Source organism: Panthera onca, chromosome A1 (genome assembly GCF_046562875.1).
Source record: "Panthera onca isolate mPanOnc1 chromosome A1, mPanOnc1 haplotype 2, whole genome shotgun sequence".
Taxonomy (NCBI): Eukaryota; Metazoa; Chordata; class Mammalia; order Carnivora; family Felidae; genus Panthera; species Panthera onca.
The window spans coordinates 10338632-10360268 of record NC_138339.1 but is presented as its reverse complement, the minus strand read 5'-3'; positions in this window follow the sequence as shown (position 1 = coordinate 10360268).

Here is a 21637-nt window from a genome sequence, read left to right as displayed (position 1 = left end):
CCTAATACTAAAAAAAAAAAAAAAAAAAGTTACCAATTCAAGGATGTAATTGAAGCTAGTGGGACAAAATAGTAAAGTAACAAGCTAAAGAGATGAATTTAATTGCATATGGGGACAGAGAAATCATGAAGAGGGAGGAGGGGAGAGCAGAAGCCTGATAGTCTTTGAAAAAATTTTTCTAAAATTATTTAATGCTTTAAAACGAGTGCATCTATACTGCTGCTCTTTTTGTTTAACTGAATAAGATGAAAGGAAAATGTATTGTTCTAAGTTTATTTATTTATTTTCAGAGAGAGAGAGAGAGAGAGAGAGAAAGAGAGAGAGAGAGAATGAGAGAGAGGGATAGAGAGAATCCCAGTAACCCTGAGATCAACACCTGAGCCGAAATCAAGAGTCAGACGCCTAAGCAACTGAGTCACCCAGGCGCCCCAAAAGGGAAATGTATTGTTAATAAAAGCAGCTTTCAGGGCTTCTAATTAAGAAAATGAGAATTTTTTTCAATCAGAAGTGTTTAAAAACTACAGATTCTAATTTATAAGTAATTGAAATATTTGGAAAACATAAAGATATAGAATTATTAATAAACATAATACTTGAAGGGGGGGAGAGGAAGGGGGGGAGTTACAGAGAAGGAAGGAGGCAAACCATAAGAGACTCTTAAAAACTGAGAATAAACTGAGGGTTGATGGGGAGTGGGAAGGAGGGGAGGGTGGGTGATGGGCATTGAGGAAGGCACCTGTTGGGATGAGCACTGGGTGTTGTATGGAAACCAATTTGACAATACATTTCATTTAAAAAAGACATAATACTTGATAGTTAATGGTATAACAATATAATCTTAGATTACTGAAATGATAATTAATGTCAGAGAACATCATTTTTCCACATATGAATGTCAGAGAGATTCCAATTCAATTTGGTATTCAAGTCTTCTCTTTGAAGCTCTGTTTCTTTGACAATATGTACAGTTTTCAGATTCAAACTTTTTCAAAATATACACATCTTTTAAAAACATCACATCACATAATAACAATTCAAATGATTTTTCAAGGTCCAGAAGTATGCATTGTATTAAATAATAAATAATATAGTTATATTAACAATTCATATTAAGTAATAAACAGTTAAGCTTGGATACAATCTTTTACCAAGATGGGAATTAGCAGATATTAGTGTAGTGTGATAAAACTGCATTTTTAAAAAATTTAATAGCAAACCTTACTGTACCATGTGCATTTTCCCTCACGATTCTGGTTAATATAATTAAACTCCCACAATTTGGATTCTTTGGTGGTAGCTATGATTTTTCATGGGCAACAGGAAAGCTAGGCCACTCATCCAATAATATGTTTAATTGAATTAATTGCAGAAATTATGTTGAATGCTAAATAAAGACAGAAAAATGAATTAATCAAGAATTTGTAAATCTACTAGGTACTGTGGGGGAGAGAGTCTAATGAAAATGCCTTTCAAAATTGCATTATTCTTAATATTATCAATTCACTTTGAAATTTCCTGACGAAATTTTGAACAATTATGTTTGTTGGTTAAAGGTGTTGTGAGGTTTTATTTTGGTTACATAAGTTAGAAGGCCACTAAACAATATTTTAGATCATACACAAGAAAAATATGTTTAATAATATATAATATCCTGATTTCCCAGAATGCCTTCACTCCCATTTCTACTCAGTCTTTCTAAAATATGCATTCTCATGTGATTTCTCTCCTTAAAACTCTTCAATAACTCCTCATTGTTTTCCCTAGGATGTCCAAGTGTGTTAGGTGCCATCTGGGGTTCCCCCACCACCTAAAAAATTTGGACAATTGAGCTTTGTGTCTCTATTGCAGTGAAAAGCTTTGTGAAGGCCCCGATTTATCAGATCTTTGTGTCTTAGATCGCCCCGCTTTCTCCATGGGAAAGGAAGGCATTTGTACTCTCCTCCTACCACCCCATTCCCTTTAGAGAGATATGTATACCTCATCATTTAAACTCATTTCTTGAACCATCCTTTCTCTGACTCCTTTGATACTTCTTCTGTCTCTTGGCAACAATTGACCACTCTCTTCCTTCAGCTTCTCATTTGCTTTTTTCAGATATCTGGTATGTGAGCTAAAACATTGTACTGCACTGTGTAGTGTCTGACTCCCCCACTGCAAGCTCAGTAAGGTATAGAGACTTCATGATTTTTTTTGTGCCCCTTGTACCTACATAGAAAAGGTGCAAAATAAATGCTTGCTGAATAACAACCAAAATCACAATATAGAATTAAGAAATTTGGCCCCATTCTACAAGAACACTTTTTGCTAAACTGATATATCTCTGGGAAAGAATTGCAAGCAAAAATCAACCTAACTTCAATGCCGTTGGGGGGGTTCAGAAGTTGAAACTTGAAAACTGCATCGTTACACTACAAATGTGTGGCATATTTTGAGTTAATAAGACTTTTCTCAAATCTCTTGGTTGCAATTAACCCAAGAAGTAGGGCTAATATGTGATTTCAGATTCCTAAAACATATTTTAAAATGCCATTAATAATGCTATTCTTAGCAAATGAATCTATTTGTTTATTGAGGAAGACCCAAAGGACAAACCAACCAAAAAAAGTGGTTGAAATATATTAAGTAAAGAAGACAAAATGTTGCTCAAGTATTTCCATACTCTGGACTAAATGAATACGCCTACTCATCAGGAAGTATTTTTTTTTAAGTTTTACTTTTACTTATTTTGAGACAGAGAGAGTGTGAGCAGGGGAGAGGCAGAGAGCGAGAGAGACAGAGAGAGAGAGAGAGAGAGAGAGAGAGAGAGAGAAGGAGAGAATCCCAAGCAAGCTCTGCACATGTCAGTGTGCAGAGCAGATGTGGGGCTTGAACCCGTAAAACCATGAGATCATGACCTGAGCCAAAATCAAGAGTTGGCAGCTCAACCGACTGAGCCACCCAGGTGCCCCAGGAAGTATTGTTTTACTTATTCGATATAATTTTTTTCAAGGGAAACAAACAACAGTTTAAAAATGCTTAGAAGAGCAAATATCCATATGAACATTACTGTATGCTCTCACATGGCCTAATTGCACGTAAATACAAAATTGTAGAACAATATCTCTGATTATTACATTTGTTTCTGAAAATCATTCTCTTACTGTGAGTTTTGCTGAAAATGAATTAACTATGTGGCAAAATGAATATGGGAATCTCTGCAATAATCAATATGTTTGGAATAATTTGGATTTTCCAGTCATGTGGCCAGTGTGCTGGTTTTACCTCTTCCTCCAATTTCATGTTCTGTGGTCATTACAGACTTTGTGTTGTGTGATTGTTAGTCACCACTGAGGGCCTAACAACAGTCTCTCTTTAAATAGGAAGACATATGAAGTAAGCACACAACTTCTGAGGCTTGGATATCTTGGACCATGTTAGTGAATCTTCAGACAGGAATTTCCCACGGCTGGGAATCTCTCTGGAGAGATCCAGAGAACAAACGTTTGCCTTATCCTGGACTATTGGTCATGTCGACGCCTCTTCCTCATGATCTGATAGTTTAATTTAGACTCTTCCTGACCCTTCACCATCAGCTAGTAGTTCTGGGAATTGACAAGCTGTTTCATTCTTTTCACATGTTTTGGCAGGCTTTTTCCTTCCATTTTCCCAATCTCCCTCCTCTGATCTTACACAGGCCCCCGCCACTTACATCACCAATTTTGTGCTAAATGATGCACCAATTCCTGAGGCAATTTTCACGAAGGCAGCAAATTCATCCATAGCGGCCGCCTCTGAGTCAGAAGCTCTGAGATGATATAGCATCATCCATCACTGTGTGAGCTGAAGTCATCTAACTCACCTCAGACACTCCTTTTCTACTACTCGCATAAACAAAAATAATTGAAACAAAATAGAGAAATAAAATGGTAAGTTTATTTATGTAGTCTACCTCTTATCCCATTCTGGATCAGAGCAAGCATATGATTGATTATTGAATTGACCGATCCATTCTTACCTCTATTACACAATGACCAAATCGCTATAAAAGCACATACTGTATCCTGGAACATCAGATGCCGTATTTTAGCATAGTAGGGGTATTTTGGGGTCTTAATCAGAAAAATGTCAATTATGGATCTACTTTTTTTATCCCATAAATATACCCTTTTTCTTAAATGTATATAAGCTATCACTCATTGCACCATTTTGATTTCCAAATTTTACATAATTCCGACATTTGCATGCCTTGCTTTGTCTATTTGTTATATGTAGCTTTGAATCAAACTACCTTAAAACTTACTAGCTGAACATATAGCCATTTTATTATATCTCATCTTTTTATGAGAAACCGACCGGATGATTCTTCAGCTCTCTGTGGTGTTGACTAGGATTACCCCAAGGCGTTTAGCTGGCAGCTGAACTGTGCTGGAAGGTCAAAGATGGCTATACTCACACGCTGGCATCCTGGTGGAGTCAGCTGGAAGCTTGGGTCCTTTACATCGTTCTCTCTGTCCAAGTCCAGTGTGACACATGATTGGCACCACTGTCCGTCTAGTCATCTTGCACAGGTTCTGTGCTATATGTCAGGTCACTGTCCTTATTGCCTCCTATTCCTCCCATCGTTGACGGAGGGATTCCTTGCCATAAGTAGTACAAGATGTCCTAACTCCTGGCACCTGATATTGGACACATGAGGTTAATAGCAGTTTATTAGTCACATATACTCATAGCCAAGGGCAGCAGGACAAGGTTTGTGGAAGGCAGCTTTATAGTAGCAAGAGGATGAGGTGTCCCTGGTTCCCACAAAAAGATATGGTTGGCTTGTTGGAACAATATTGAAGCACGTATTTTTGTCTTCCAAGTTTCCTGAAGTGACATTTTCCTAACTGGTTTGCTGCTAACTAACACAAGGTACCATTTTATACTCCCTTATAGGAGTTTTCTTTGACACACGCCACTTGTTTCCAAAGTTAATAGTACACATTTTAAGTCTGCATAAGAAAGGACCACTCCACTCCTAAGAACGTTCTATTATGCAACCGTGCCTTCTGTGAAACAAACCGCTTCGATGCTCAGTATTTGAAAGCAATATGTATTAGTTTTCAATTGTGGGCAGTGGATTCCTTGGCTTGGGTAGGCTGGATTTCAGGATCTGGGCTCCTGATTCTGGGTTCTGGGTTCAGGTCTGCTGCACATATCCATCCTCCTTTTGGTCCAGCAATTAATTACAATATTATGCCCTTCTGATGGACAATGTCATGAGCACAACTAGGCAAGTGGAAACCCACGATGTCTCATGAGGGCTTGGCCAGGAAATGTCCCAGTGTCTCTTTCCACAGTCTATTGCCCAAACAAACCACACTGGCAATGCCCTCCCCAATGGAACAAAACTATACAATCCCCCTCTGGTGTCAAGGACTGTAAAGTCACATGGAAAAGGGCAAGCATGTAATTTCAAGGCAGGAAGAACACAGAGAATGACAATAAGTGATTGTATATGCCACCATAATTCTGGGCATTAGTTTGAAAATTTTAAATTTTTAAAGGAGAACTGGGTTAGCGAAACACAGAGTAATATGTGCATGCTTAAGGGCATATAAGAAATTGAATTCCAGCTAAAAAGGTTCATAAGAAAAACAAAGGATTACAGTCTCATAAAATATGTGTATGACAAAAAAAAAGATTCAAGAAGCAGAGTTAAAGCTGAAAAAACAATAATTTCGACAAAAAATGAACAGTTTTTGTCTATATTCTGCCTTCCATTATCTTTTTAAATGTATATTCTATTTATAATATTGCATTACCAGGGTTTAGGGGTGCTTAAGATCATCTTGGATCTCATGACTTTTTGTGGACAAAGGACTGTCTGTACATTATGGGAGGCTTAGCAACAGTCCTAGCCTCTACCTACTAGATAACAAATGTACCCTATCGGTCTTGACTTAAAAATATATCCAAATGTTGACTATTGCTTTTTAGGGACTAAACAAGGTGATCTGACATAAATATATGAGATATCACTAGAAAACATATTGATGTATGCAAATATTTATATAGCTCAGAAAATATATACGTACACATTGCATACATGTATATATTTGTGTATGCACACATTTCTTATACGCATAGATGCATATGCATATAAGATACGTTATGTACATACATACCTATATGTATAAACATTTATGCATGTATGCTAAACTAAAAGTTTCTCATTGCTGTTGGTTTTGGTAATGATAATGATGTTGCTTTTGCTACTTTTGAGGAATTATTAAGAATTAGGAGAGGGGCGCGTGGGTGGCTCATTCGGTTAAGCGTCCCACTTGAGCTCAGTTAATGATGTCACGGTTCATGGGTTCGAGCCCCGTGTTAGGCTCTGTGCTGACAGCTTGGAGCCTGGAAACTTCTTCAGATTCTGTGTCTCCCTCTCTCTCTGTTCCTACCCCACTCTCACTCTGTCTCTGTCTCTCTCTCTCAAAAATAAACAAACGTTAAAAAAATACCTTTAAGAAAAGAATTAGGAGAAGATGATGATAAATAGCAGGTAATATTTCCTTAGAAAAGAATATTAATCAAATGCAAACTTGACAACAGTGGATTCTGAATAATAATTTGAAGTTTTCAATATGTGGAACAATAGAATTAAAGTATCTAAAAAAGCCATTTAAACCCGTTTAAAATCCATAATATAACCATCAAAAGGGAAAAATACAGTTTGCTAATAGATGACTATGGCTAATTAAATATAACAGATGTTCAATATAAATGATCAATAAATAACTCATTACTAGGAGTGGAGACTTCAGATAAGTCACAGGCTTCGAAATATATGAATACTTTTAGAATAATTCTTTAATAGGTGCATTAAAAATAAACTTATAAGAAACACTATAAGAGTTACTTAATGAATTTTAAAATCTATGTATGATATACACTGGTTTGAGAGCATGTGAATTAAAATTAAAAATATACCTTGAACTATTAACATAAGAGTAGAGACTAATATATATTAAATGCTATATTAAACAAAGCTGATTTATGGATCCCTACATTAGTCAGAGTTCGCCAAATACAGAGAATCAATACTTCTAACAATCTATTATAAGAAATTGGCTTACATGATTATGAAGACTAAAAAGTCTTAAGGTCTGTCCTGGGCTAGCTGGAGACCCAGGAGAACTAATGGTGTAGTTCCAGTAAAGTCCAAGGGCCTGAGAATAGGAAAGCTGATGCTATATAGCTACAGTCCAAAGACCTTCAGCCTCAACATCTGGGAAGAGCCAATGTGTCAGCTCAAGTCTGAAGGCAGGGAAAACCAGGTCTCCAGCTGGAAGGTTGTTAGGACAAATTCCTTTTCTTAAAAATTTTATTTAAATTTTAGTTAACATACAGTGCAATATTGGTTTCAAGAGTAGAATTCAGTGATTCATCACTTACATGCAACACTCAGTGCTCATCACAAGTGCCCTCCTTAGTACCCATCATTCAGCTAGCCCATTTCCCACCCACTGCTCTTCATTAACCCATAGTTTGTTCTCTATCATTAAAAGTCTCTTGTGGTTTGTTTGTTTCTCTTCTCTTCCCCGACTCTCCCTCCTTCCCATATGTTCATCTTAAATTCTACATTATGGGTGAAATCATATGGTATTTGTCTTTCTCTGATGGAATTATTTGACTTAGTCTAATGCATTCTAACTCCATTAATGTCATAGCAAATAGCAAGATTTCATTCTTTTGGATGGCTGAGTAATATTCCATTGTATATACATACTACATCTTCTATATCCATTCATCAGTCAGTGAATGTTTGGGCTCTCTCCATAGTGTAATTATTGCTGATAATGTTGCTATAAACAGTAGGGTGCATGTACTCCTTTGAATCTGTATTTTTGTATCCTTTGGTAAATATCTACTAGTTCAATTGCTGGATCGTAGGGTAGTTCAATTTTTAGTTTCGTGAGGAACGTTTGTACTGTTTTCCAGAGTAGTTGCACAAGTTTGCGTTCCCATCCACAGTGCAGGAGGGTTCCCTTTTCTCCACATCCTCGCCAACACAAGTTGTTTCTTGTGTTGTTAATTTTAGCCATTCTGATGGGTATGAGGTGGTATCTAATTGTGGTTTTGATATGTATTTCTCTGATGATGAGTGATGGTGAGCATTTTTTGATGTGTCTGTTAGCCATCTGGATGTCTTCTTTGAAAAATGTCTGTTCATGTCTTCTGTCCATTTCTAAACTGGATTATTTGGTTTTTGCATGCTGAGTTTGGTAAGTTCTTTATAGATTTTGGAGACTAACCTTTTATCAGATATGCCATTTGCAAATATCTTCTCTCATTCCATAGGCTGCATTTTAGTTTTATTGTTTCCTTTGCTGTGCAGAAGCTTTTGATCTTGGTGAGGTCCCAATAGTTCATTTTTGCTTTTGTTTCCCTTGCCTCTGTGTGTCTAGTCAGAAATTGCCATGGCTGAGGCCAGAGAGGTTGTTACCTGTTTTCTCCTCGAGGGTTTTGATGGTTTCCTGTCTCACATTTAGGTCTTTCATGCATTTTGAGTTTATTTTTGTCTGTGGTGTAAGAAAGTGGTCCAGGTTCATTCTTCTGCATGTTGCTGTCCAGTTCTCCCAGCACCATTTGTTGAAGAGATTGTCTTTTTTTTTTCTGTTGAATATTCTTTTCTGGTTTGCTGAAGATTAGTTGGCCAAATATTTGTAGGTCCAATTCTGAGTTCTCTGTTCGGTTCCATTGGCCTCTGTGTCTGTTTTGTGCCAATCATACTTGATGGCCTTGATGATTGCAGCTTTGTAATAGAATTTGATATCTGGAATCATGATGCCTTCAGTTTTGTTTTTCTTTTTCAACATTACTTTGGCTATTTGGGGTCTTTTGTGGTTCCATACAAATTTTAGGATTGTTTGTTCTAGATCTTCAAAAAAATGCAGGTTGTACTTTGATAGGATTGCATTAAATGTGTAGATTTTAAATGTACTTTGATTTAATTTCATTAAATGTGTAGATTTCTTTGGGTATTACGGAAGGGAGATTCCTTTTTTTTCAGGGTGTGAGAAATAAGTCCACTGACCCAATAAAAGGAGGGACGTGGAGACTTGGAGCACAGTGAAATGAGGCTTTAATCAACGTTCTCTCAAGGGCAGGTGTCTGACGGACAGGCACACTTGGGTCACTTACAGCAGGCAATTTGTCTCCTAACATACAAGTTGCTCCCCCGATTCCTCATTGGCTGAGTACCACAGAGGTTACAGCCTTTCCCGGAAGTCACCTATGCCCATGTAAGACAAAAGTCGTCTGATTGGAACAAATGTCCATTCTTTGAGGTGACACGGACTTTAGTTTTTTGGTACATGCTCACTGCAAAGCCGGTGAAACATAAACCTGTGAAACGGAGAGGAGTAGACAAACCAGGAAGTGAAGTGTCTAAGGGTTTGGGACTCCATTATTGGTGGGGGAGAGTTCTACATATTTCCAATAGGTTGTAAACCTATTGTTAACTAGACAGCACGGCTTTCATTTGGTATTTCTGAAAATGAATCATCTCACTTCTCACAAGGGGAGGGTCAGTCTTTTTATTTCATTCAGGTGTGTAACTAACTGGTGGAGGTCCATCCATATTTAGGAGGGCAGTTGGCTTTACTCGGTCTACTGATTTAAATGTTAACTCATCAAAAAATACCCTGGAAAAAAAAGACCCACAAGAATAATGTTTGACCAAATATCTGGACACTCTCTTGCCCAGTCAAGCTGACAAATAAACTGTGACATCTCCTAGCAACATTTTTGATCTGTTTGTGCTTATTATTTCCAGAAGCAAACACAATAAACAAAACCCATTTCATATAAAATTCACTAGTGGAAGTATCTTAGCTCAGAGACCTAAAACAATTCATTTTTACTAACCTAAAGATAATCTCAGGAAAAGGAAAGCATGTAACCAGATTGTGAGGATAAAGTTCACCTCCAGTATCATATGAACCGTCAAGGAATTTTGATGTGACCTGGCTTCCTGTTTTCTTTTCTTTGTTATTCACACAACATATTCTCTGAAATCAGTAACTTGTCTCTGTTGTGTCTATTTCTTCTTTTCCTTATGCATATTTTCCAGAATTTCAAAAATTTTACTTACATGTTGAACCTGAAGGAACAACAATTTCCATTCTGTAAGCAGATTTGCATTTTAAGAGCCCTCCTTTGTTTTTTCTATGCCGTTCTGGAGCATGGCTCTCTGTAGTTTTTCTTCTTCGCTTTCTAATTTGCTAAATTATTACCTATAAAGACTGAAAGGCAATGCAATATTATTAAAATTACCCAATTCAATTACTGATGTGTTTATAAATCCCTGTGAGTATTGCTGATACAACCCTCATTATCTTTAAATATTCTTACTTTGTAATCTCACTCAAATATGATACTTTAGGCCAGTCATAGTGCTGGCTGTTTAGCTATTTCTCATGCGTTGCCGCTTTTGCTATTAAATTGTAAACGTAAAACACATAATGGATATTACTTTTCAACAATATCAACAATATCATAGACCTGTGTGTATATGTAAATGCTTTCCTTTTTGTTTTGTTCTTCTTTTAGAATTTGACTTCTTCATGGAAGATCAGTGAGGATTAACAAGACATCTGTTATAAGATTAGTGGGCAAAAACAGTCTTGCTATAACCTTGCTTCTTAATCACTGTGCAGTTCTCAACACATTTTTTGAAGAATTTAGTAATCTTATACCTCAAAATAATGATGAGTTTTTCTCCACCTTTGCCATGGTATAAAGCAGGAATTCAAAAACCATCCAGAGCACTGTGTGCAGAGAAGGAGTTACAAACGGAAGAATCTGACCACCTCTGTTTATCTAAAGCATCAACTATACGTTAATCATTGTAAATCACAGCACCCTTGATTACAAAGGAGCTTACTTAAATGCCTCTTCATTTTATATTTGGTATTAAAAGAAAATAAGCAATCAAGATGAAATACTTAAAATAACAGCTAAAAGTTTCTCTCTTTAAGATCACTGATTCTTAGCCATGTTAAGTCTACTGATGAGCTCACTGAAGCCATTCTTTATTTTTCTTACTCTTTTTGATTTCTAGAATTTCTTTTGATTCTGAGTTTCCATCTCTTTGCGTACATTATCCATCTGTGCTTACGTGTTGTGCGCATTTTCATTTAGAACCTTGAACATATTAATCACGGTTATTTTAAATACTATATCTGATAATTCCAACATCTTTGTCGTAGCTGATTTGGGTTTTAAGGATGGTTTCATGTCTCCAGAGTATTTTTCTTGGATCTTGCCATGTTTTGTCTTTGTTGACACTGGACCTGTTAGGAACTGAGATAAACTGTCCTTTAGGGTGACGTTTTATGAGTGTGAAGTATGGGTTTTTAAATATTTTTTTAAAAATAAGTTTCAGTGTCTGAATTATATTTAATAAAGGTATATCATTCACAAACGATCAGGTACATTAAGTAGCAAAAAATATATATACGATGACCTTCTTGCGTTGGCTTTCTGTTGCTTATAATGTAATGTACTAAAAACATTGATCTTTTCATGTTGATATTCTTTTATTAAATGTAGCCGCCTAAGTAGATTATCATGAAACTTAAAATAATAATAATTTAGTTAAAAATTATCATAAGAGGGGCGCCTGGGTGGCTCAGTCGGTTAAGTGTCTGACTTTAGCTCAGGTCATGATCTCACACTCCGGGAGTTCAAGCCCCGCGTCGGGCTCCGTGCTGACAGTTCAGAGCCTGGAGTCTGCTTCAGATTCTGTGTCTCCCCCTCTCTCTGCCCCTCCCCTGCTCATGCTCTGTCTCTCTCTGTCTCAAAAGTAAAAATAAAAACATTAAAAAATTTTTAAATAAAAAATTATTATAAGAAATAACTTAGTTGAAAATATACCTGCAGAAATTATTTGCAAGGCCAGCATTTGGATTTTATTTTGCAACATTCACTGTAGTAAAAAATTGAACAACTTTGATCAAGTAGCACAGGTAAGTACTGTTAGTGATTTAATGATGTGATATCTAGAATAATTTGCCCACAAGGTATTTCCATCTTTAAATTCCTAAATGATACTACTTGGCAATGAGAAAGAATGAATCCAGCCATTTGGAGCCACGTGGATGGAACTGGAGGGTATTATGCTAAAAGTGAAAAAAGTAAATCAGAGAAAGACAGATATTGTATGTTTTCACTCGTATGTGGACCTTGAGAAACTTAACAGAAGACCATGGGGGAGGGAAGGGGAAAAAAAAAAGTTACAAACAGAGAGGGAGGAAGGCAAACCACAAGAGACTCTTAAGTACAGAGAACAAACTGAGGGTCGACGGGGGGGGGGGGGGGGGGGAAGCAGGGAGCGGAGAGCGGAAAATGGGTGATGGGCATTGAAGAAGGCACTTGTTGGGATGAGCACCGGGTGTTATATGGAAGCCAATCTGACAAATTAAATTAAAAAAAAATTCCTAAATAAACTAGACATATCCTATTACATTCAATTGCTACATTGGGATCCTGGTTCAATATAATTTTGGTTCATTTATAATTCATACAGGAATTACAGGAAACAGGAAAAATCTTCAGGTATGTTTCCATTTTATATAATTGGAGTTTGAGACTTGAGTTGAAATTGCTTATGATTTGTTTCCACCATTCTGCATTGTTTTTTTAGGGATTTTTTTTTTTTTACTAATTAATAGCTATTCAAATTATATTTCTGAAATAATACAGGAAAACATCTCATATGTAATTTTGCATTCAGATCCCATGTTGCCGTACTCTAATTGTAATACCAACCAAACAAATTACGTTCAGTCAACATTTAACAAACAATTACAGGTTGTCCACTAGTTCCAGACATTGTGATAAGATTTGGACATATAGATGCTAACAGCAGAGAAAAAAAGAGAGGTACACATAGATATAAAAGTGGAGGTACTCGTAGGTATAAAGACAGGTATAGGTATATCTCTACATATACTTTTATTTCCAATTTTCACTCATGAACTTACCCCTCAGCCCTGTTCTTCTTACATCCTTTCTATTCTCAATAAATGGTAACAACTCTTCAGTTGCTTTTACCAGATATATGAGTCATTTTTGACTCACTTACTCCCCACACACCTCACAGTCTACCAGCAAAACTTCCTGCCAATAAAATACTTTCAAAATATATTCAGAATTCAGCCTGTTCTAACCACCCAGCCATTATTACCCAAGTCAATGTTGACATTATTCTTCACTTGACAAATTGAAATGACCTCATCACTGGTCTTTCTGGGTCAATCCCCTCACCCCCGTTTCCCAGTCCACTGCCTACACAGCAGGCAGAGGAATCCCATAAAACAGAAGACACATCAAGTCTGTCAGCTCAAAATACTGCAGTGGCTTTCCAATTTACTGAGTCAAATCTCCACCATGGAAGACTCCTTGCCCTTCCTTCCTTCTACTCTAACTTTATCTCTCCTATCACTCCCTTCTCAAATTCTAAACACTGTAGTCTCTTCATATCTTTCCCTTGACATGCTAAGCAATGCTTTTTCTTCAGGGTCTTTGCACCCCTTGCTTGGAGCATCCTTCCTCAGCTGTTCATGTGTCATGAGTATCCTTACCTTTTTCAAGTATTTTCTCAATTTTGCCTCAATTAGACCAACACAGTCCAGTATATGTAAATTTGAAACCACCTACCTGGAGCCCTTCCTCTTGCCCATTTCATTTCCCCATAGTACTGATTGTCATCTAACACAGTATATATGTTACACTTTTGAGTTTATCACTCGTCTCTCCACTCTTGAGTAGAAGCTAGAAAGTAGGGAATGTTGTTTTATCAGTTCAGGGAAGTTGCTACAAAACTTGGGAAAATGGCCAGCCCTAGTTTAATTATATAAAAAATACTTGATTCATTTATTGATTGAATAAACATATATAGAAAGTTATAATTATAACTATATAGTATATTTCTATATTTATGAATGTTCTCATTCCCAATTTTTATTTTTTAAGTCAGTTAAAAGTAAATATTGAATGCATGAAAACTGAATTAAAAAGTAAAGATACTAATGGGTCTTTAAGACACATAAGTTATTCAGGAGTTTTTGGAATGTCAGGCAACGTGATAGTAAACAATGTGGAAGAAAACAGCACTAACCATCTAGCAAAAGTTGGACTTACCACAATATTAAGATTGTTTTCATGTTAGTAGTAATTCATTTTAACAAAGTCTGAACTTTTATTAAACTGCAACTGCAGATATATACTTTATTCTAAATAAGTAGTGATCAACATACGTTTCTTTTGAAGTCATCCAAACTAATTAAGATATTTGGTTATAAAAAGAAAGTTACAAATCTCAGACTTTTTCTGTCTAAACTCCCTTTGTAAGTTAGGAAGTAATTGAAGTAATTAAATCATTTTATCTTTAAGATGTGCTTACATTTATCCCACTTTCAAACATGGCGTAACATTTTGTGAACAAGTCTAGTGAATTAAGACTTTGCATCTATATACTACTTTTCAGGGAAAAATGAATGTGTACCCGAAGGCTGTCTGCAATAATGAATGCCCCTTATTTACAAATTATGTTGTCCCAAAAATGTTAAACAGTCTTCCAGAATTGTATGTCACAGTGACCAGCTTTTCAATGATCAAGTCTCATTTTTACAACATCATAATTCAAAGGAAATACTTGTGCTTGTCTGACCTGCCATGCAGGAGATGGCCGATGAGCCCATGTTTAGTGCAAGGTGGTTGATGTCTTTGTAGGTTTGCAACGTAAATGAGCCCACTCACTTCTACCAGGTAATGTGAAAGTAGGCTGATGAAGGCAACTATGTTGAAGACATCTTCATATAGATATAAACAACTATCTATCTATCAAGGGGAAATATTAAGATTACATTCAACTATTCTCAATTTTCTATCTCAGATATAAAGACGACAATTTAGATTATGCAAACTCCACTTGTGTGCTTTCAAACCCTGCAGAATCCCAGGTAAAGTAATATTAATAGAGTACAATGGCCACATTTCATCAGTATATGCAACAAATTTCTTTTCATAGGCCAAAATGATGTTAATAAACATCATCTACAAAACAATGCATTGTGAATTTCGCAAATACTCAAAAACAAATTTCTGAAAACAGAATTCACTTTTGATTTGATATTAAGTTCTGTGTGAGTGTATGACACAGTTTGGATTATTTCTTAAGTAACATTGTTAAATAATATGTATATAGTAAAAGAATTTTAAAGGGCCAATTTGGGGCTATGTTAAAACAAAGCTAATGAGATTGGTCCCATGACCATATGATTATGTTTAACACTACCGCTAACAATGGTTAGGATAGTAAATTTTGTGTTATGTGTTTACCACAATTAAATTTTTTTGAATCCCTTTTTTTTCTTTTTTTATGTTTATTTTTTGAGAGAGAGAGAGAGAGAGAGAGAGAGAGAGAACACGAGCAGAGGAAGGGCAGAGAGAGAGAGACAGAGGAAAGCAAGCTCTGTGCTGAGAGTGGAGAGCTTGATTCAGGGCTCGAACTCACAAACCATGAGATCATGACCTGAGCTGAAGTGGGATGCTTAACCAACTGAGCCACGCAGGTGCCCCTAAACTTTTTGTTTGTTTTCTTTTGTTTTGTTTTTTTAATAGAAAGAGAGAGAGAGAGAGCACAGAAAAATAAGAAGAAAGACACAGACACATGGAGAGGAGGAGGCAATGTGACTTCAGAGGTTGAATTCAGAGTCATGCAGCCTGGGGAAGCCACAGAAGGACTGGAGTCACCAGGATCTGGAAGGGGCAAAGAAGGACCCTCCGGTGGAGCCTTCAGGAAAAGTACAGCCCTGCTGACAGTTTGAGTTTGGACTTCTGGCCTCCAGAACTATCAGAAAATAAATTTCCGTAGTTTTAAGCTATGCAGTGTGTGATAATTTGCTGTGGCAGCCAAGGGCAATAACACACCGTTTAGACCCAACTTTGCTTGGATTAAATAGGAACAGGAAGTAATGAAAAATATATAAAGCAGCTCATTGAATAACTAGGATGGCTGGAGAACCACGTTGGAAATAAGCGTTTATCAAGGGAGACAGAAAGGCCGGGTCCACAGACCTAATCACGTGATAGGAATTATCCAGAGAGAGGTTGGCACAGCCAGCATCACATGGCAGGCGAATTAGTGGACACAGCCCCTGGTACTGTGACAGCGTCAGCCTGTGGAAAATGTCCCATGAGCTGCCACCCTCCTGTGGGGGATTCCTCAAAAGCAGTCTCAGTTAATGAATAATGAAATCTCTGCTTAGAACCAGAATGTCAAGTCATTTTATAAAATGAAATGAATTAGCCCGGCTTTCCACATCATGATAAATCACACCTCGGTAATAATTCCTTACTATGGAATCTCTAAGAGAGTATTAACCTTGTAATTATTGCAACTTATGTCAGTTTTGTACCCTTCCTAGACCTGAAAGTGAAACTAGTCTAATTTGAAATGTTCACATCTGGGGCACCTGGGTGGCTCAGTATTTAGGCGTCCGACTTCAACTCAGGTCATGATCTCATGGTTCCTGGGTTCCAGCCCCGTGTCAGGCTCTGTACTAACAGCATGCAGCCTGCTTGGGACTCTCTCTCTCTCTCTCTTTCTCTCTCTCTCTCTGCCCCTCTCCCGCTCATGATCTCTCTCTCAAAAATAAATAAAAGTTAAAAAATTTTTGAAATGGTCATATCTACTTAAAACTGTTTTTATATTGTCAAACAGCTTTTATTACAAAGTGTAAATATAAAGTTAGATAAAGTTAAAAATGATACACTAACTTTGCTGAATATGTTTGTGTGGCAATCTTTAGGGATAACCAGGAGAGTGAGTGATTTACACTGTACTTTAAGTCAGACTACCTTCCTGCTAATTGTAGTTCAGGCTTGTGTTAATATTGTTGCAGGGAGAGAAAAGGCTATGAAGGCGATGTGTGATTAAGACGGGTATTTTACAATATGTCCAAAGCATATTATATGCAAAGTATGCTTTGGACATATTGTGTGTGTGTGTGTGTGTGTGTGTGTGTGTGTGTGCACATACATATATATGTACATGTATATATATATGTATATATATGTATGTATATATACATATATATATATATGTGCACACACACACCTACACACACACACACACACACACACACACCTATACATGTATCATAAATAATTCCTCCAAGTTGATGGGGACGGCATGTAAATAAACCTTTACGATACAATGGCATAGGTCATAAATGAGGCCATGCTTCGACAGTTCAAGAGGCCAAGAGACAAATGCATCCACAGCACGAAGAAAATCTTCGCCCTGGCAAAACGTAGCCAAATGGATTTCAGATTCCTTATGGTTTTTCTGATAAAATCAATCAAGTTTTTCTCATGGGAAAAATATAATGGAGGGTTAGGATGAACAGGGTTTCATCAATGACTCATTTTATTGTTACATCCTTCTTTCTTTAAAACACTAGCAAAAGTGAACTAAAATGTCTCCGCACATTTTTTGTTCTAAGTCCATTGAAATTAGGAACTAAGCCTATTGTCAACTACATGTGTGCTGGTGCCCAGATAAAGACCAAAATTGTGGGTGGCGGGCAGCCTTGTGCCTGCCTTTCTGAGGTGACTAACCCCTAGCAACTCTTACCTCTTCCTGGGAAACATTTCTTGCTCAAAGACAAACAAATGAATCAAAATAAGACGTTAATTCAATAAATATTCAACACCTATTTTTAAATTGGCCAGCAATTCAATCCTTATTCTATTTCATAGTTAAAACTTTGGTCATATTATCTAATTTTTAAACTATATTTATACAGACATTCAAACGACAGCATTAAATGTGGAAAGTATGTCATAGAATGAACTTTCTTTTAATATTAAAATTTCTAGAAAGAATTGCAATTGACAGTAATTACCTAAATATTTTAATTTTTCTATTCCACCCTTTAATTGCTCTTCTTATGCAATATCAGCCATGAATTTTTATTCACATAACTAAATGGAGCCATATTTCTTTATCAGCTCTCCCTTGAGCTTCTCTTACTGGCAACTGTGCATTTCTTTCCAGACTTGCAAAGCTACATTAGTATACTCTTTAGTCAGCGATGTGCCCTCTTATTTTTAAAAAGCAAGATCTTCATTAGAAGGATCACTGTGATGGCAGATACACATCAACACATTTGTTTAAAACCACAAGCAAAGCACAAATCTCTGAAGAATTTTCTGTATCAAAATTGTGTTTCTAAAACCTAGTGGAGAGTTCAATCCAAATGCCTCTTTCTGGAAATTGTCAAGTGTATTAAAATAGCTTATTCATATTTGGAGGAAGGTGGGCAAACAGAAAAACAGAACAGAGCAGGAGAAAAAAATTCAGAAATCTGCTTGATTTTCACAAAAGCAGGATGAGAGTCAGGAAAGCACAAAAAGTCAACATAAATGAAGGTGGGTGGGGTCTCGTGGCACACGCATGTTCTTTTTCTTCCACAGGCATTGAAGACACGCCTGGACTCAAATGACTTAGATAAATGGTGACTGTACCAGTGCTCAGACATTACTTCAGTATTTGTACTTCCCATCAATGAATATCTGATTAAATACCCTAATTTCTACCGAAGATCTGATATACGAGCGTCTGTCATTTCAGAGCTAAACTGAGTGCAAGTTTATCCAGTGACACATTTCCATTTGCTTTTGTGATAAGGTGCCACACATTTATAAGTACATTTCCAAGTATCAGAGTGACATATGTTAGAGCCACCCCAAAGGAGTCTACCAAAAATCATCTACTTTCCAGTGACATTACCAACTTCTTTCTGTACTGGACAGTTCTATCCAGGATATATGCTGCAATCATTTTAACACCTACCCTGAGCCTTGATAATGGCATATCCTCCGATTGTTTCCATCATATACCTGACCCATAAATTTATTAAATTATCTCTCAGAATATGTGGCAACTCTGTTTTGGGGTCCACGTATCCTATGTGTTTATTTTTAATTAAGTTAATTTAATACTAATGTTATAAATGATGCCTAAACGCTGCATTTATTTTCTCAGACCTTTCTAGAAGGATTGTTATTTCTTTGGGGGGGGGTTATTTAAGATTTCTTGGAAGATTTTCTTTTAATTTCTTTATTAGAATTTCATAGGCCGTCCTCATTCCTTCCGATATGGTAACACTAATGATATTAATTCTTAGCCCTATATTTGTTTCCATTGTGGAAAGACTACATCTGTTTTTCCTTTTATCATCTGTCCAGTCTGGCTTCCATAAACTCAGCCATCATTTAGGAAAAAAATGCGTCTTCCTTCATTTCATTCATTTTCTTTCATTGACTCATTTTTATGTTTTTCTTTAGAATTGTTTCCATTTTTTTTTCTGACTATAGGGCTACAACATTGTAAACACCAAGTTGATGCCTTTCCATTTCACTCAGTGAACTTGAATCTTGGTAAAAATACGTTCAGGTACAAACATTTTTCTTTTTCTTTTTCTTTCTTTCTTTCTTTCTTTCTTTCTTTTTTTTTTTTTTTTTTTGTAACTTTGCCTATTTATAATCCCATTAACATTTTCCTCTCAACTGAATAGAAATGCAGGAAGATTTTTCAGGCTGGAAAAGTTCCAGGGTTGCTGTAAAAATGGTATGTGGGGTTAACAAGAGAGAAAAACGTCTGCAGGGGATTGATGGTTTTGAGACTAAATGTGTTCAGTGTACTCAAAGGTGGAGAACAATCTAATTGAAGCAGATGTGTAAGTTTGCAAAAGTCATGATATAGTTGAAGTTCTAGTTTTCCTGAGAAATCTATCTAAAGTAAAAGATTCATCACAAATTAGCTGTAATATGCTTTCTAAAATGTTAGAGGAGGAGTAAGATAATGAATGGAAATGGAAGCTTTCTTTTAGGTTTATTAGTTGGAAGGAAGGAAGTACTTATACAATAGTTTAGATTTTTACCTGTGAAGGAGAGAGAGAGAAAGGCAAGGGCTACATATTGCTAGGATCAGAGAAGAAAGGCAGAGCATCACTATAGATTCTTCAGGTGTTAATAAGATAATAAAAATAACATGAATAACATTGGGGCAAAAAAATTGGCAATGTAGACGAAATGAGTAGATTTCTTTAAAAACACACAACCTGTCAAAACTGAGACCAGAAGAAATGAAAATTTTGAAAAGCTTTCTATGTACTAATGATATTCCATTCAAGATTAAATCTTTCTTTCAAAATACATTCTAGGCCCATAAAGATTTTCTGGTCATGAAGAAACAGTTTTAAACTCCTTGGAAGCTTGATGTAGCTCAGCACCAAAACCATACGTATTTTAAGAATGAAAGACACAGATGAATATCCTTCATGAATATTGAAACAAACTATCTTAACAAGATATTAGCAAAGCAATTCCAAAAATATATAAAAAGGTTAGTACACTGTGACTACATGATTTTACCAAAAAATGTAAAATTGTTTTAACATTTGAAAATCAATGTATTTTACACTTAGCAGAATAAAGGAGAAAATCATAGGATCTTCTCAACAGATGCAGAAAAGCATTTGATTGAATGTCAAATCACACATGGTATCACCTTCTGACACATCAGTAATATAAAGTTATTTCTTCAGTCTGATAAAAGACGTCTACAAGAATCCTACAGCTCACGAACCACTTGTGAATTACAGGCACCAAGAACAGAGAAGAATAATCTCTGTCAACAATAGAATATTCCTTGTTGTACGGAAGATACTAGCTATTGAGTGAGGCAAAGAAACAACAGAGAATAAAGTACGCATATTTGAAAAGGAGACGTAAAATTTTCTTTCTTACAGTCAGCATGACCACCTGTGTAGAAAATCCTAAGGAATCTTGCCCAAAACCCAACTAGAATTAACAAAATTAAAAAGCCAACCCCTAAAAATAATTCTATTTCTACACACTAGCAATTCCTAATTAGAATCTTAATTAAAAACTTAGCATTTTCAATAACCTCAAAACATAAAATGCTTAGAAATATGCTTCATAAAAATGCACAGATTGTATATATTAAAAAAACGTGAGGGCCCCTGGGTGGCTCTGATGGTTAAGCGATTGACTCTTGATTTCGACTCAGGTCATGATCTCACAGTTGTGACATGGAACCCTGCATGGGCTCCATGCTGACAGCACAGAGCCTGCTTGGAATTCTCTCTCCCTGTCTCTCTCTCTGCCTCTCCCTCTCTCTCTCTCTCCAAATAAATAAATAAGCTTTAAAAAAAAGCAAAAAAAAAAAACTTGTGGAGGGAAATTAAAGGATATTTAAGTAAATAGAGAGATATGTCATGATAATGTATGGGAAGGCTTATTATGTTAGTTGTCCTCAAACATACAGAGATTAGTGAGATTCACTGGAGGAAGAATTTTTTTTTTCAACAAATTGATGAAAAAAATACTAAATTTTGGGGATAAAAATTGAACCTTGCCTTCTGACACAAATTATACACAAAAAGTAATTTACAATGAATTATAGACCTAAAGTCAAAATGAAAACTGTAAGACTTTCAGGAAAAACAATGACTAAATCTTCATAACTGTCATGTAGGCAAATTTTACTCACACCAAAAAAAAGCACTAGAGCATG